Source organism: Felis catus, chromosome B2, assembly GCF_018350175.1.
Source record: "Felis catus isolate Fca126 chromosome B2, F.catus_Fca126_mat1.0, whole genome shotgun sequence".
In the NCBI taxonomy this organism is placed as follows: Eukaryota; Metazoa; Chordata; class Mammalia; order Carnivora; family Felidae; genus Felis; species Felis catus.
In genome coordinates this window covers 58164735-58177190 of record NC_058372.1, presented here as the reverse complement: position 1 = coordinate 58177190, position 12456 = coordinate 58164735, and the positions used below count along the sequence as shown (strand labels likewise).

Below are 12456 nucleotides of genomic sequence, written 5' to 3'. Positions count from 1 at the left end.
AACTTCACAAGTGTTTCTCAGATCACATAGGTGAGATGGAATGGCTAGAGTGGGATGGAGTTGGGTATTTCCCTTTCCCCACATGGAAGGCTAAAATTAATTGGAGTTTGGTATTTCCCTTCCATAGGTGAGTTAGGTTCTGATAATACCCCAGCAAGGTAGACTCTTGTTAGCTAGCTTCTCCTGAGGGCAGCCCTTATTAAGAACAATGTTCTGGGGGTGCCTGGTGGCTTAGTCATTTATGTGTCTGACTCATGATTTCTGCTCAAATCATGATCTCATGGTTTCTGGGATCGAGCTCAGGCTCTGTGTTGGGCGTGGAGCCTGCTTGGGATTCCCTGTTTCCCTCTATCTGTGCCCCTCCCTGCTCCTACTCTCTCTTTCTCTCAAAGATAAATAAATGAACATTTAAAAAAAAGCAGAATGTTCTGGTGTATTTCAACATCGTAACTTTCTCCCCTTCCCTTGTCAGAAGCAGGAGGAGGTTTTTCTCTGATATTTACTGTTGGAACGTGGTCAGGCTTCTGGGGGTAAATCTCAAAATATTGTGGGACCTTCGTATGACTCAGTCCCTGAACAATTTTCTCTCTCAGACTTGTTCCACACCAAGCCTCTAGCAATGCATCAATTAAAGCTCAAGCTTTCTTCTCAGGCTCTGGTGCCCATCTCAATTTCCTTGTGTGAGTCTCTATGCCAGTAACCCAGGACTCCCTGTATTCCCCTGTCTCTTCAGTGTTGGGATCATTGTTTTGCCCCATTCCCTCCCTCTCTTGTGGACCAGGAATAGTTTAATTTTTCAGTCTGTTCAGCTTGTTATTTTTTAGGACAGAGGTGTATTATTAGTCCTTTAATACATCTTTTTGTATAAACAAACCAGGTACATCATTTCAATATGTCAGAAATCCCATTAAGATGTTTCTGAGGTAAATAGATATATTTGAGTTAAATTACCTATAACAGCAATAAACATAGCTCAATTATTTGATATATTAAGCATTATTCTTAGTCATGGTATAAATATTTTTATAGAGTATAGGGCTAAAAAGTTATGCATTTCTATATTTTAAAGATGGGTGGGGAGCTTGGGTGCCTCAGTTGGTTGAGCATCCAACTCTTGATTTTGGCTCAAGTTATAGTACCAGAGTCATGGGATCAGGTCCCACACTGAGCCTGGAGCTTGCTTGAGATTCTCTCTCTTTCTCCCTCTGCCCCTCTTCCCCTCCCCCCTCTCCCATTCTCTCTCTAAAACAAAAAACAAAACAGTAAGATGATGTATAGAATCTTTTCATTATTCAAGCTAAGAATATAAAGATGACACAACCTTGCAAAAAGAGTAAAAGTTTAATGATAAAAGTTTACATTAAAATTATAAGCCATTTGCAGATTACAAGGAGAGGACTGTATTCAAGCCTGAAATCAACAAGTGGGGATCATGCCAGGAGAGCAAGCCTGACTTAACATTCATAAACCAATCTATGTAATTAATTAATCATATTCACAAATAATTTAAAAAACATATAATCATATCAGTCATATTAGCATATCATGTATCATTTGACCATATGATATTAACAGATGAATAAGAAAAACCATAAATTATAATATTAGATGCACAGAAATCATCTGAGAAAAGTCAAAGTTCATTCATGATAATGGCTGTCAAAAAACTAAGAATTAGTAGGAACTTCCTTAACCTAATAAAATATTTACAGATAGGACAAGAAGAAATTGATCTGTCTTTATTCACAGATGGTATAATTGTCTTTGTGGGATACTCCAAAGAATCTCCTTTTTTTTTTAAAAAAAACCACCCCTGGAACTAATAAGATGCTTTAACAAGTTTGCAAGATATAAGGAATACAAAAATCAATTGCTTTCTAGCAATGAACATTGGTATATTGGAAAGAAAGAAACAAAAAACAAATACCACTTACAAAACAACCATCCCAAAATAAAAGACTTATGTATAAATCTAACAAAATACCTATAACATCTGTATGTGGAAAACTGCAAAACACTCATGAAATAAACATGATCTAATAAATTGAGATATATTTCTTATTCACAATCTAAGTAAGTGGAGAAATGTTTATTCACTTATTCTGAGAGAGAGAGAGAGAGAGCATGAGCTGGGGAGGGGCAAAGAGGGAGAGAGAATCTCAAGCAGGATCCACACTATCAATACAGAGCCCAATATAGGGCTTGAACCCATGAACCATGAGATCATGACCTGTGAAATCAGGAGTCGATGCTTAACTGACTGAGCCACCCAGGCACCCCAATGGAGAAATATTTCTTACTAATTAGAACACTCAATATTTTTAAGATGTTATTTCTCCCCAACTTGTTTTCTCCCCGACTTGATCTATAGATTAAAAACAATACCACTCAAATCTCAGCAAAGTTTATATACATAATAAGGCTTATTATATATACATATAGTTGTATATATTCGTCCTTAAGCTAGGAATGCATATACATATGATATATATATATTTACATATATATATACACACACATATATACATATACATATATATATATATATATATATATTAAATGAACCAAGGTTTTTTTTTAAATTTTATTTGCAAAAGGCAGTAAAAACATATATACAGGACATATGAAATTCCAATGCCATCAGTAGGACCCAACTCCTGCAGTTTACCAGTGTGGAATCTTCGCCAAAGGCTGGTCTGCAAACAAGCAGGCAAGCAGGATGAAAGCATTCCTTTGATTGCTAGAATTTCTCGCAATAATAATAATAATTAAGGGAACCTTCCTTTAGCTGGATACTGCATAAATAGGCAACACAGCTAATCAAAATGTAAACATATGGCTTTCTGACACCGGTATAGCAATACAAAACTAGTTGCAACCAGAATAATTTCTAAGTTATCCTACTATAGGGATTCTTGCACTCTGCTACATGATCCCTATGAATCTTCTCCCAGTCATCATCTTCTTGACCTTAATCAAATGTCTCAGGGTGTAATTTGTCTTTGGGGCATTCTTCAAAGTAACTGTGAACATATTTTCCCACAAACCACCCTGTGTATTCTTCAGCCATCTTGCATCCCAGGCCATTATATTGTACGTTGTAGTGGTGCTTTAACCAGTAGTAGAGGTAGTGGATATTGTAGTCACATTTCCAAGGGTATCTCTGATCCACAAGAGTTGCAAAAAATAGAAGTCTTCTAATACACCACAATCATAGTTTTGTAGACTTTTGTTTGATAATTCTAACTCTTCTAAATGTGTGAATCCTAAAAAAGCACCAGTATCTATGAATTCAATACCATTGCTGCTGAGGTTTAATTTTTTTAGCTCACGAATATCTTCAAACTCCTTGGATCAAAGCTGGTTGATTTCATTGTATGACAAGTCAAGTTTAACAATGTCTGGAGGGATGTTGTTTGGAACTTTCTTCTACTCTTTCTGTTTGCAGTCCAACGTTTGTATGGGAAACATGTAATTGGAGCAAAGAGAAGAGTCTACCTCAGGCTTGATGACTGGGGGTCTCCCTGACATTGGGGTTTCAGGTCTAATTGTTCCCTTTCTTCTTCATTTCATAACTGTTCAAGGTTTATCTGCAGCAGCTTTTGATTTTGAGATCTTGTGGGCTTTCACACTTGGTGTAGTTCCCCAAATCCGGGTTTCTTGGAATCCGCAACATTGAAATAAGCATTTCCATCTCATGAGTACATGCCACGGGTTGTCATATATATATATGACATAGATAGATAGATAGATAAAGTGACAGCAAGTTCCCCTCTAAAATTTAAAAATACCAAATCTATGACACCAAAGTAATGTGTGATCATGGGCTGACTAGTCATTAGTCCTTCGAGATGTCCCATTTGAGATAATAGTAGGATTGGAGTAAAGAATTGAAATGGTCCCAAAATAGGAATCAGATGCCAGGTAGAGTTCCAGTATAGAAACCCCCATGTTGAGATGAGCCCGGGGCAAGAAAAGGTACATGTTCAAGCAAGGATCGCTGGTTTCTCCAGGCTAGGTGATAATATACATGTTCAAGGAACAATACACACACACACACACACACACACATACATATATATGTCTCATCTGTATGTCATATATATGACATATATATGTCATATATATTTGTTTCATATGTATGTCATATATATGTCATATATATGTCTCATATGTATGTCATTTATATGACATATATATAACATATATATCATATATATTTCATGTATATATGTCATATATATATATTTTTTTTCACATTCCTACATTCCATTTTCAGAGATTAAACATTGAGAAACCTTGTTCACATGCATAACTATAGGGAAACAGAAGGAGGTGTTTTTTTTTTTAAGTTTATTTATTTTGAGAACGGGAGGAGGGGCAGAGGGAAACTCCCAAGCAGGTTCAGCACCAGCTCAGACCCCACATGGTAATGGAACTCACAGTGAGATCACCACGTGAGCTGAAATCAAGAGTCAGCCAGATAACCAACTCAGCCACCCAGGCACCCCTAGAAGGAGTTTTATTATACCAGTATCACTCACTTCTTTAAACGCCTTCCAACAAATCTGCCAAAAATCACACCTTTATCAGTAATCAAAGAACCTGTTTAAATGATCTTTTACCTAACAGACTGTTAGCTACTCCTTCAGTTTTCTCTCAAGACAATATATATATGAAATATATGTATTATATATATGTGAAATTTATCACGTAGCCTTGAGAAACCAGCCATCCTTGCTTGAACGTTTACCTCTTCTCACTCCCGACCATCTCAACATGGGGTTTCTATACTGAAACTAAATATATAAATACATATATATATGTATACATATATATATATATACACACACACACATACACACACACATATATATGTATATAAAACTGTATGTGTATATTACTGTACATAAAACAGATTTGCATACATATATAATAAAATAATGGTCTTACATTATTTTATTATATATATGTATACAAACCTGTTTTATGTACAGTAATTGGCTGTATCAAATAATCATACCAAAGCCTTCTACTGGTAATCTTCCTCAGATAGGTTCAAGTGAAATTCGGCATTTGTGTACTTCGTGGACTACCATACTTGAGACTTCGTTTCTGATTTTAGTTTTCAGGCCATGCACCCAATTCAAAATATACACAAACTGGGTTAAGGCAATAGAAGTGGGCTCAAATAAAGCACGGGATTTGGAACAAGTAAACTGTGTATTTTGATTGCGTTAGAGCCACAATGTGACCAGCAAGTGCTGTGCATGTCTCAGGGCTCTTTTACTGTAGTGTCAGGGGCTTCTGAACATCTACGGTGATTGCGTGGCAGGTGGACAAACAGTGTATATGACCTGCTGGATGCTTAGCTGAGGGCTCATTTCTTCTCTACCTCTCTTTTCTTGGATTCTTGTTTCAGTCTGTCATCACCAAGGCAGCCTGGATTGCATCTTCGCCAGGATGGAACAGTGCAGCTTCACGAGGGGAAGGCAGAGCTCCTTGGCAATGTCTGTGTTCTTGATGGTCAGGGCTTCCTCCACCGTCTTCCCTTTTACCCATTCTGTAGCTAATGACCTGGAGGCAGTTGCAGAACCACAGCCAAATGTTTTAAACTTGGCATCCACAGTCATCCCTTTTTCATCTACTTGAATCTGTAATTCCATCCAGTCACCACATGCTGGAGCTCCCACTTTCTCAAATGGAGAAAGACAAATACTGTATGATTTCCACTCACATGGAATTAAAAACAAAACAACAAATAAGCAAAATAAAATAAAAACTCATAGACATAGAGAAAAGACTACTGGTAAAGAGACGAAGGAAGTTGGGCGTGGGCAGAATGGATAAAGAGGGTCAACTGTATGGTGATGGATGGTAATGAAACTTGAGGTGGTGAGGTGGTGATCATTTTGTAGTGTATACAGATGTTGAATTTTAAAGTTTTATATCTCATATGTCATGTTGTAGGCACTCAGTACAGACACTCCAGAACATTGCACTTTAATTATTGTTTGTATATCCTCCATCATTTCTAGGACCATGGTTTGACAACTGACATTTTAGTGGTTTGTATAAAATTAGCCTTGAAGGAATAATATGAAAAGGAAACAAAGCAGATGCACTCAATGCCATTCCTTGTATTTGTTTCCTAGGGATGATATAACAAATTACTACAAACTTGTGGCTTAAAACAATAGAAACTTATTTGGTCACAGTTGTAGGGAAGAGAAATGTAAAATCAAGATGTCAACAGATCACACTTTCTCAATAGGTGCTAGGAGAGAATCCTACCTTTTTTTAGTTTCTAGAAGTTCCACATAGTCTTTGACTTGGAGTTGCATGACACCAACCTCCACCTCCTTCTTTACATGCCCCTCTTCCCTATGTGTCTTCTCTTCTTATAAGGAGACTTGTCTTTGAATTTAAGGCCCACCCGGTTAATTTAGGGTGAGCTCTTCTCAAAGATCCTAACTTGGTTACATCTGCAAAAACCTTTTTTCCAAATAAAGTCATGATCACAGGTACCAAGTATTAGGACTTGGACATACTGTTTAGGGACCACGGTTCAACCTTTTATATCACCTCAAGGCAAGGTACAGTTGTATATTCCTGAATCTCTGAAAACACATTTGAATGAGAGAATTTCCAGATGAAAGGTAATATCACTATCAAACCAAGAATAAGCAGAACCAATACTTTAAATGTTATATTGCCTTCTATAATGGCTTTAGTTATATGCTAAATTTAAAATTATTTTATAAATTTAAATGTGTCCAGGTTTTAGGGTAATAGGGGTCACTAGGGAATCTCCCCACACAAGTATTTGTGTGGATAAAGAAAATGTGATATATACACATGCACATGCTCACACACAATGGGATATTACTCAGCCATAAAAAAAGAATGAAACTTTGTCATTTGCAACAATGTGGATGGAGCTAGAGTATAGCATGGTAAGCAAAATAAGTCAGTCAGAGAAAGACAAATATATGATTTCACTCATTTGTGGAATTTAAGAAACAAAACAGATGATCATAGGGGGGAAAAAGAAGCAAACCAAGATGCAGACCTTATAACTATAGTGAACAAACTTATGGTTACCAGAGGGAAACTGTGTAGGGGATGGGTGAAATAGGTGATGGGGATTAAGGAGGGCTCTTGTGATGAGCACCAGGTATTGTATATAAGTGTTGAATTACTGTATTGTACACCTGAAGCTAATATTATACTGTATGCTAACTGGAATTTAAATAAAAACTTTAAAAAAATAAATATTTGTGAAACACTTTATACACTATCAAGGTTTTCACTATTTTAAAAGTTTATGATCTTATAATTAACTTTAGTCAACGATCTCTATAATACAGGCATAGATACTTTAATAAAACATGTATATCAAGCTACATATACTTGAAAGAGAATGAAAAGAATAAAATCTAAAATGACTGAGCTCTGTGATACTTATGCACTTTTCCCCTCTTCATCTGTGGTTGTGGTTGCTTTTAGTCAGTAGGCCTTAATTTTATTGAAAATATTGAACTAAATTAGTTCTCATAAACCAACCATAATGAACTACTTCATGTGCTTAATTTTACTCAAATTTGAAAAATATGAACTCCATAATATAGACTCATGTATATATTATATATATATGTATGTATGTGTGTGTATATATATATATATATTTTTTTCTTTCTTAGATGTATTCCTGGATTTTCTGGAAAATTTTGTAAAATTAATATAAATGAATGTTCTTCATCACCATGTCTAAATGGTGCAAACTGTGGCGATCACATCAATGGATATATTTGCAAACGTCAACAAGGTAATTATTGAAAAAATAATGCGTATTTAATACATTTACAAAATATGTTTATGTATGTATGTGTGCATACGATTTTGACAATACCCTCAACCAATAACGTTAATTATCAACCAAGTTTTAAGCAATGAACACACTTAAAAAATATGAAATGGATGTTCTATGATGCTAGTAACTAATCACTTAGGCTATTAGCAGGAAATCCTAGTGTTTAGAGTATGTCTTACTACAAGTGTTTTCTACATTTGTGTAAACTTCATAATCCTGATCTTTATGTCAGTTGTGCCTGGCACACAGCAGGTCCTTTATAAATGTTAGCTCTTATCAATATTGAAATCATTATTACCTCCAACAAGGGTCAGTATAGAGATGGACAAGCTTAGTAAATTGATTTTATTTAAGGAATAATTTATAATTGGTGTTTTGGCCATTTCTGCCTTTGGTCATATTCTTTTTAAGTATACATTGATTAAAAAAACTTGTGTCCATGCATCTTTTTCCCTCTCTTTCTTCTAGTTTCTACCTTTGCAGATTTGTTGCTTTTTTCCTGTGTCTTCTGCCACTCATCTTATCTTGAACATTCAGGTGCATCCACTCAGAAGAGATGGTGAATGCCTAATTTCCTCAAGAAGTAATAAGCTCTCAGGAATATACATGGGGTATATTTTTGGTCACTAAAAAATAATAATCACCATTTACATACTCCACAGAGGACTTGAAACAGTTTGTTGATACCCCCTGGGTTCTGGGATTCTGGTTATTTGGGTCCCCTGAGGGCATAACAGCCAGGCAGCCATGTGGGTAGTAGGGCTCCTGTTGTTTATGTGAAATTATACAAACTAGCGAACACTTATCAATTGAGTATCATTGACATGTTGTTGAGAAGTTGAACATTTACTCAGCACACTACTCTGTTTTGGCATACTCTGTAGGTTTTATTTGATCAGATACAGCATCTGAAAGCATTTCTACCTGAATGTTGAAATCGCCACCTAGACATAAAATTATAACTCTTGCAGATAAAAGAAGTAGAATAAACATTTCAATTCTCTGATATTAAAACAATGAACACCATTTCAGAAGCTTGTCTCTTTTAAGCAAAAATATCTTTATCAAGGTCTGAACATTTAAAATGCTATAATAGTTGCCACAAGCAATGAATGTAACCTTACAAAGGCAGTTATGAAACACAACACTTATATGAGTCATTTTTACCATTTCAATATATATCTTATAATTGCTAGGTTTCTTTTTTACAGTAATATGTGTATCTTGCCATTGCTAGATTAGTTTTGATGCTCTAGGTTAAGATTTATAGTACTGTAGATTCACTTGGAAGTATTCAGCCATTCTGAAGCAGGTGTAGCATTCAAATGAAGCCCCATTCTGAGTGCTTTTCACCAGTCCATAGTAGAGAGTGGAAGACCTCCTTCCTCAAAAATGATACCCATGTGTGTTGCTAGGTGTCAGTCAGAACTTGCGGGTACTTTTGACTTAGCCTGAGATTCTTTTCTTTTTAAAAAAAAATTTAATGTTATTATTTATTTTTGAGAGAGAGAGATACAGAGTGCGGGGCTTGAACCCACAAACTGCAAGATCATGACCTGAGCCAAAGTCAGATGATTAACCAACTGAGCCACCCAGGCACCCCAAGCCTGAGATTCTTCACAGTCTAGTCACAAAAGCAAAGACCAAGTAAGCAACAACCAAACAAATTCTTGGAAAATGCTGTAGATACCCTCCCAGGCCCTTGTCCCTGTTCCCAAGGGCTCTTTCCAGGCAAGGCTCTGAATCATACTGATGTACCTTTCCTCCAAAGTTATTTGAAGAATAACTTTGTTTGAAGAATAGTTGTTCTCTTGCAGATTACTTTTCATCCCTTCCTCATTTTATTTATTAGCATAGCTAGCTGAGGGTTTTTTTTTCAGGGTTTTTAAAATGTGTATAGTAAAATTTACTCTCTGGCATATAGTTCTTTAGTTATGACAAATGCATAAAGTTGTGTAACTACCACTACAGCCAGTCATGTAACCACCATCTCCCAAAATGTGCTCATGCTACCGTTTTCCACCTTCAACATAAATTGGTTTTGATATAATTCTCATTCTTTTCTTTACCATTTTTGTCCTTGAAAATCTACCCATTGTTGAGTTCTTCTTTTTCTTGTGTTCTGAATTTTAGATTTTAAAAGCAGCCAAATGCGGGAGGACTTTGACATTTATGTGTTTGGAAATTACAATTACAATAACAATACTAGAAAATGGACACCTTTCTATTTTATGTGCATTGACTCATTTAGCTTTTATAACAACCTTATGTAGAAGGTACTATTATTATCTCCTTTTACCAGTGAGAAAATGTAGTCCAGATTCTTTGGGTAATCTCCCATAGCACATTAGTGGCAAAGCTGAGATTCAGAGCCAGGAAGTCTGACCTGGTGTTATACACGCATTTTTTATGTTCCCCAAAGAAGGGCCTTCAACTGAATAGTAACTTCCCATAATGTTTCAGTTATGCCAGGTTAATAAGTTATAGGGATCTATGGTGCAACATTGTGCCTATGGTTAAAAGCACTTAACAGCTCTTGCTAAAGGACAGATATCACCTTAAATGTTCTAACTACAATAAAAAATAAATAAAATTGACAACCATTTTTTTTTATTTTTTTTTCAATGTTTATTTATTTTTGGGACAGAGAGAGACAGAGCATGAACGGGGGAGGGGCAGAGAGAGAGGGAGACACAGAATCGGAAACAGGCTCCAGACTCTGAGCCATCAGCCCAGAGCCCGACGCGGGGCTCGAACTCACGGACCGCGAGATCGTGACCTGGCTGAAGTTGGACGCTTAACCGACTGCGCCACCCAGGCGCCCCGACAACCATTTTTTTTTTTAAAGGAACTTCACCAGTAATATGTACCAGTGTTTTATAGCTTAGTCTTAGATGTTAGCAATTCTAACCATTATGAGATTTCTTCAGGAAGGTTGCTTGCCCACATCAGTCTGATTATCTCCTAAAAAACTTGATAAGCAAAAACTGATAACTTACCATTTTTCTGAGTAGTTCATATAAACAAGCATTTTCCCAAATGTCACAGAAGGACACACAGGCTAATTAATTTGATTTATACAGGTCCACTCTTCTCTTATCCTTGGAGGAAACCAGCCTTAAATAATGTTGATAATTCTTTCTTAGGCTCTGGTCTACATCATGTCATCATCCTTACCTTACACAGTGTCTGATAGAAGCCTGCCTTCACTACGTATTTACTTCTGTCTTTAAATTAGTTAAGTACTATAGGGACGCCTGGGTGGCTCAGTTGGTTAAGTATCTGACTTCCACTCAGGTCATGATCTCATGGTTTGTGAGTTCGAGCCCAGCATCAGGCTCTGTGAGTCATGACAGCTCAGAACCTGGAGCCTGCTTTGGATTCTTTGTCTCCCTTTCTCTCTGTTCCTCCCCTGCTTGTGCTCTGTCTCTTTCTCTTTCTCGAAAATAAGTAAACATTTAAAAAATGTAAATTTGTTAAGTACTATAAATTACTGCCATATTTTATTTTCATCAGTTGAAAATCTTAAGTTCACATCATATTACCAATTATCAGAATTATTTTGTCTTCATGTAACAACAGCTCTTCCACCATTGTCATAATCTTGGGTGACTCTTTCACTGTAACTCAAGGTTTGCAATTTATCCTTTTGTCTCCATCTCCTCTACTTTATAGTCCAAATAAGGATATATGGGACTTGGAATATTCTGAACAGAACAGAGTTCAAACAATTAAATGCCAGTTTCCTCACTAGATATATCTGTAAAACACAGCTGAAATTTGGATTGATATAAGTAGGTTAAAGACACCCTAAATGTTATTTAGTTTTGGGCCACCAAATCCTGTCTGAGAAGTTGTATTCTAGTGGAACCTCACAGAGTGTTCAGCACTTATTGAAAAGAACAATCCATTTATGATGCTGGCCAATGTTGTGTAATCGTAGACGGGACTATAGTTACCACGAGCCCCTCCCTCACTGTAAGGGGACAGATGATTATGCCCTTTCCTCCAAGATACCTACGTACATTACTTGACAAGGAAGGACGGGTTCCATCTCAGAACTCACTAATCCTCTCCACATGAGATCATCGTGCAGATTACAACCTGAACAGCATTCAGGACAATCCTAATCACAGAGCTCCTCCTCTGCCCGCTTAGTGAATTCAATGGCTAGTGAACTCATTTCCATGGAAGTATTAATACAAGCATTCAGATCATTTTATTAAGTAAAACATGCTTACTTTTGTTTTAGTCTCAATATTCACATTTATAGTGTTATATAAAAATGTTTAACACCCAGTAAGTGAAACCACAGTTATCCCATTAAAAGCAAATTGAAACTGAGAGAACAATCTCTGTATTGCAAATGTGAATGCCTCACCCAGAGTTGTTCTCAGCCCCTGGGGCAGTCACTCTGCCCAGACACTTTTTATGCTCAGGAGGGTTGTAATAGTGTTTATATAGGTGATGATATAAACTGTGGATACACATTTTGCTCTTAAAATAGCATTATTCATTTTGAAACAGAAATGCTGCATTGTCCTTGGAGAAACGAAACACAGAAACAGAAACAAATAGTTTCT

The 12456-nt window shown here is 36.4% G+C and overlaps 1 protein-coding gene and 1 pseudogene across 1 annotated transcript in view; one reads left to right on the top strand and one right to left on the bottom strand.

Moving 5' to 3' along the window:
* LOC109499722 (protein eyes shut homolog) overlaps positions 1-12456 on the top strand; it is an 866761-nt gene that overhangs the window by 67202 nt on the left and 787103 nt on the right. Inside the window, exon 2 of the mRNA XM_045057710.1 lies at positions 7704-7828. The gene's annotated coding sequence lies outside the window, so the exon portion shown is untranslated. The remainder of the gene's footprint in view (positions 1-7703; positions 7829-12456) is intronic.
* On the bottom strand, positions 2804-5666 carry LOC101083578 (annotated as a pseudogene).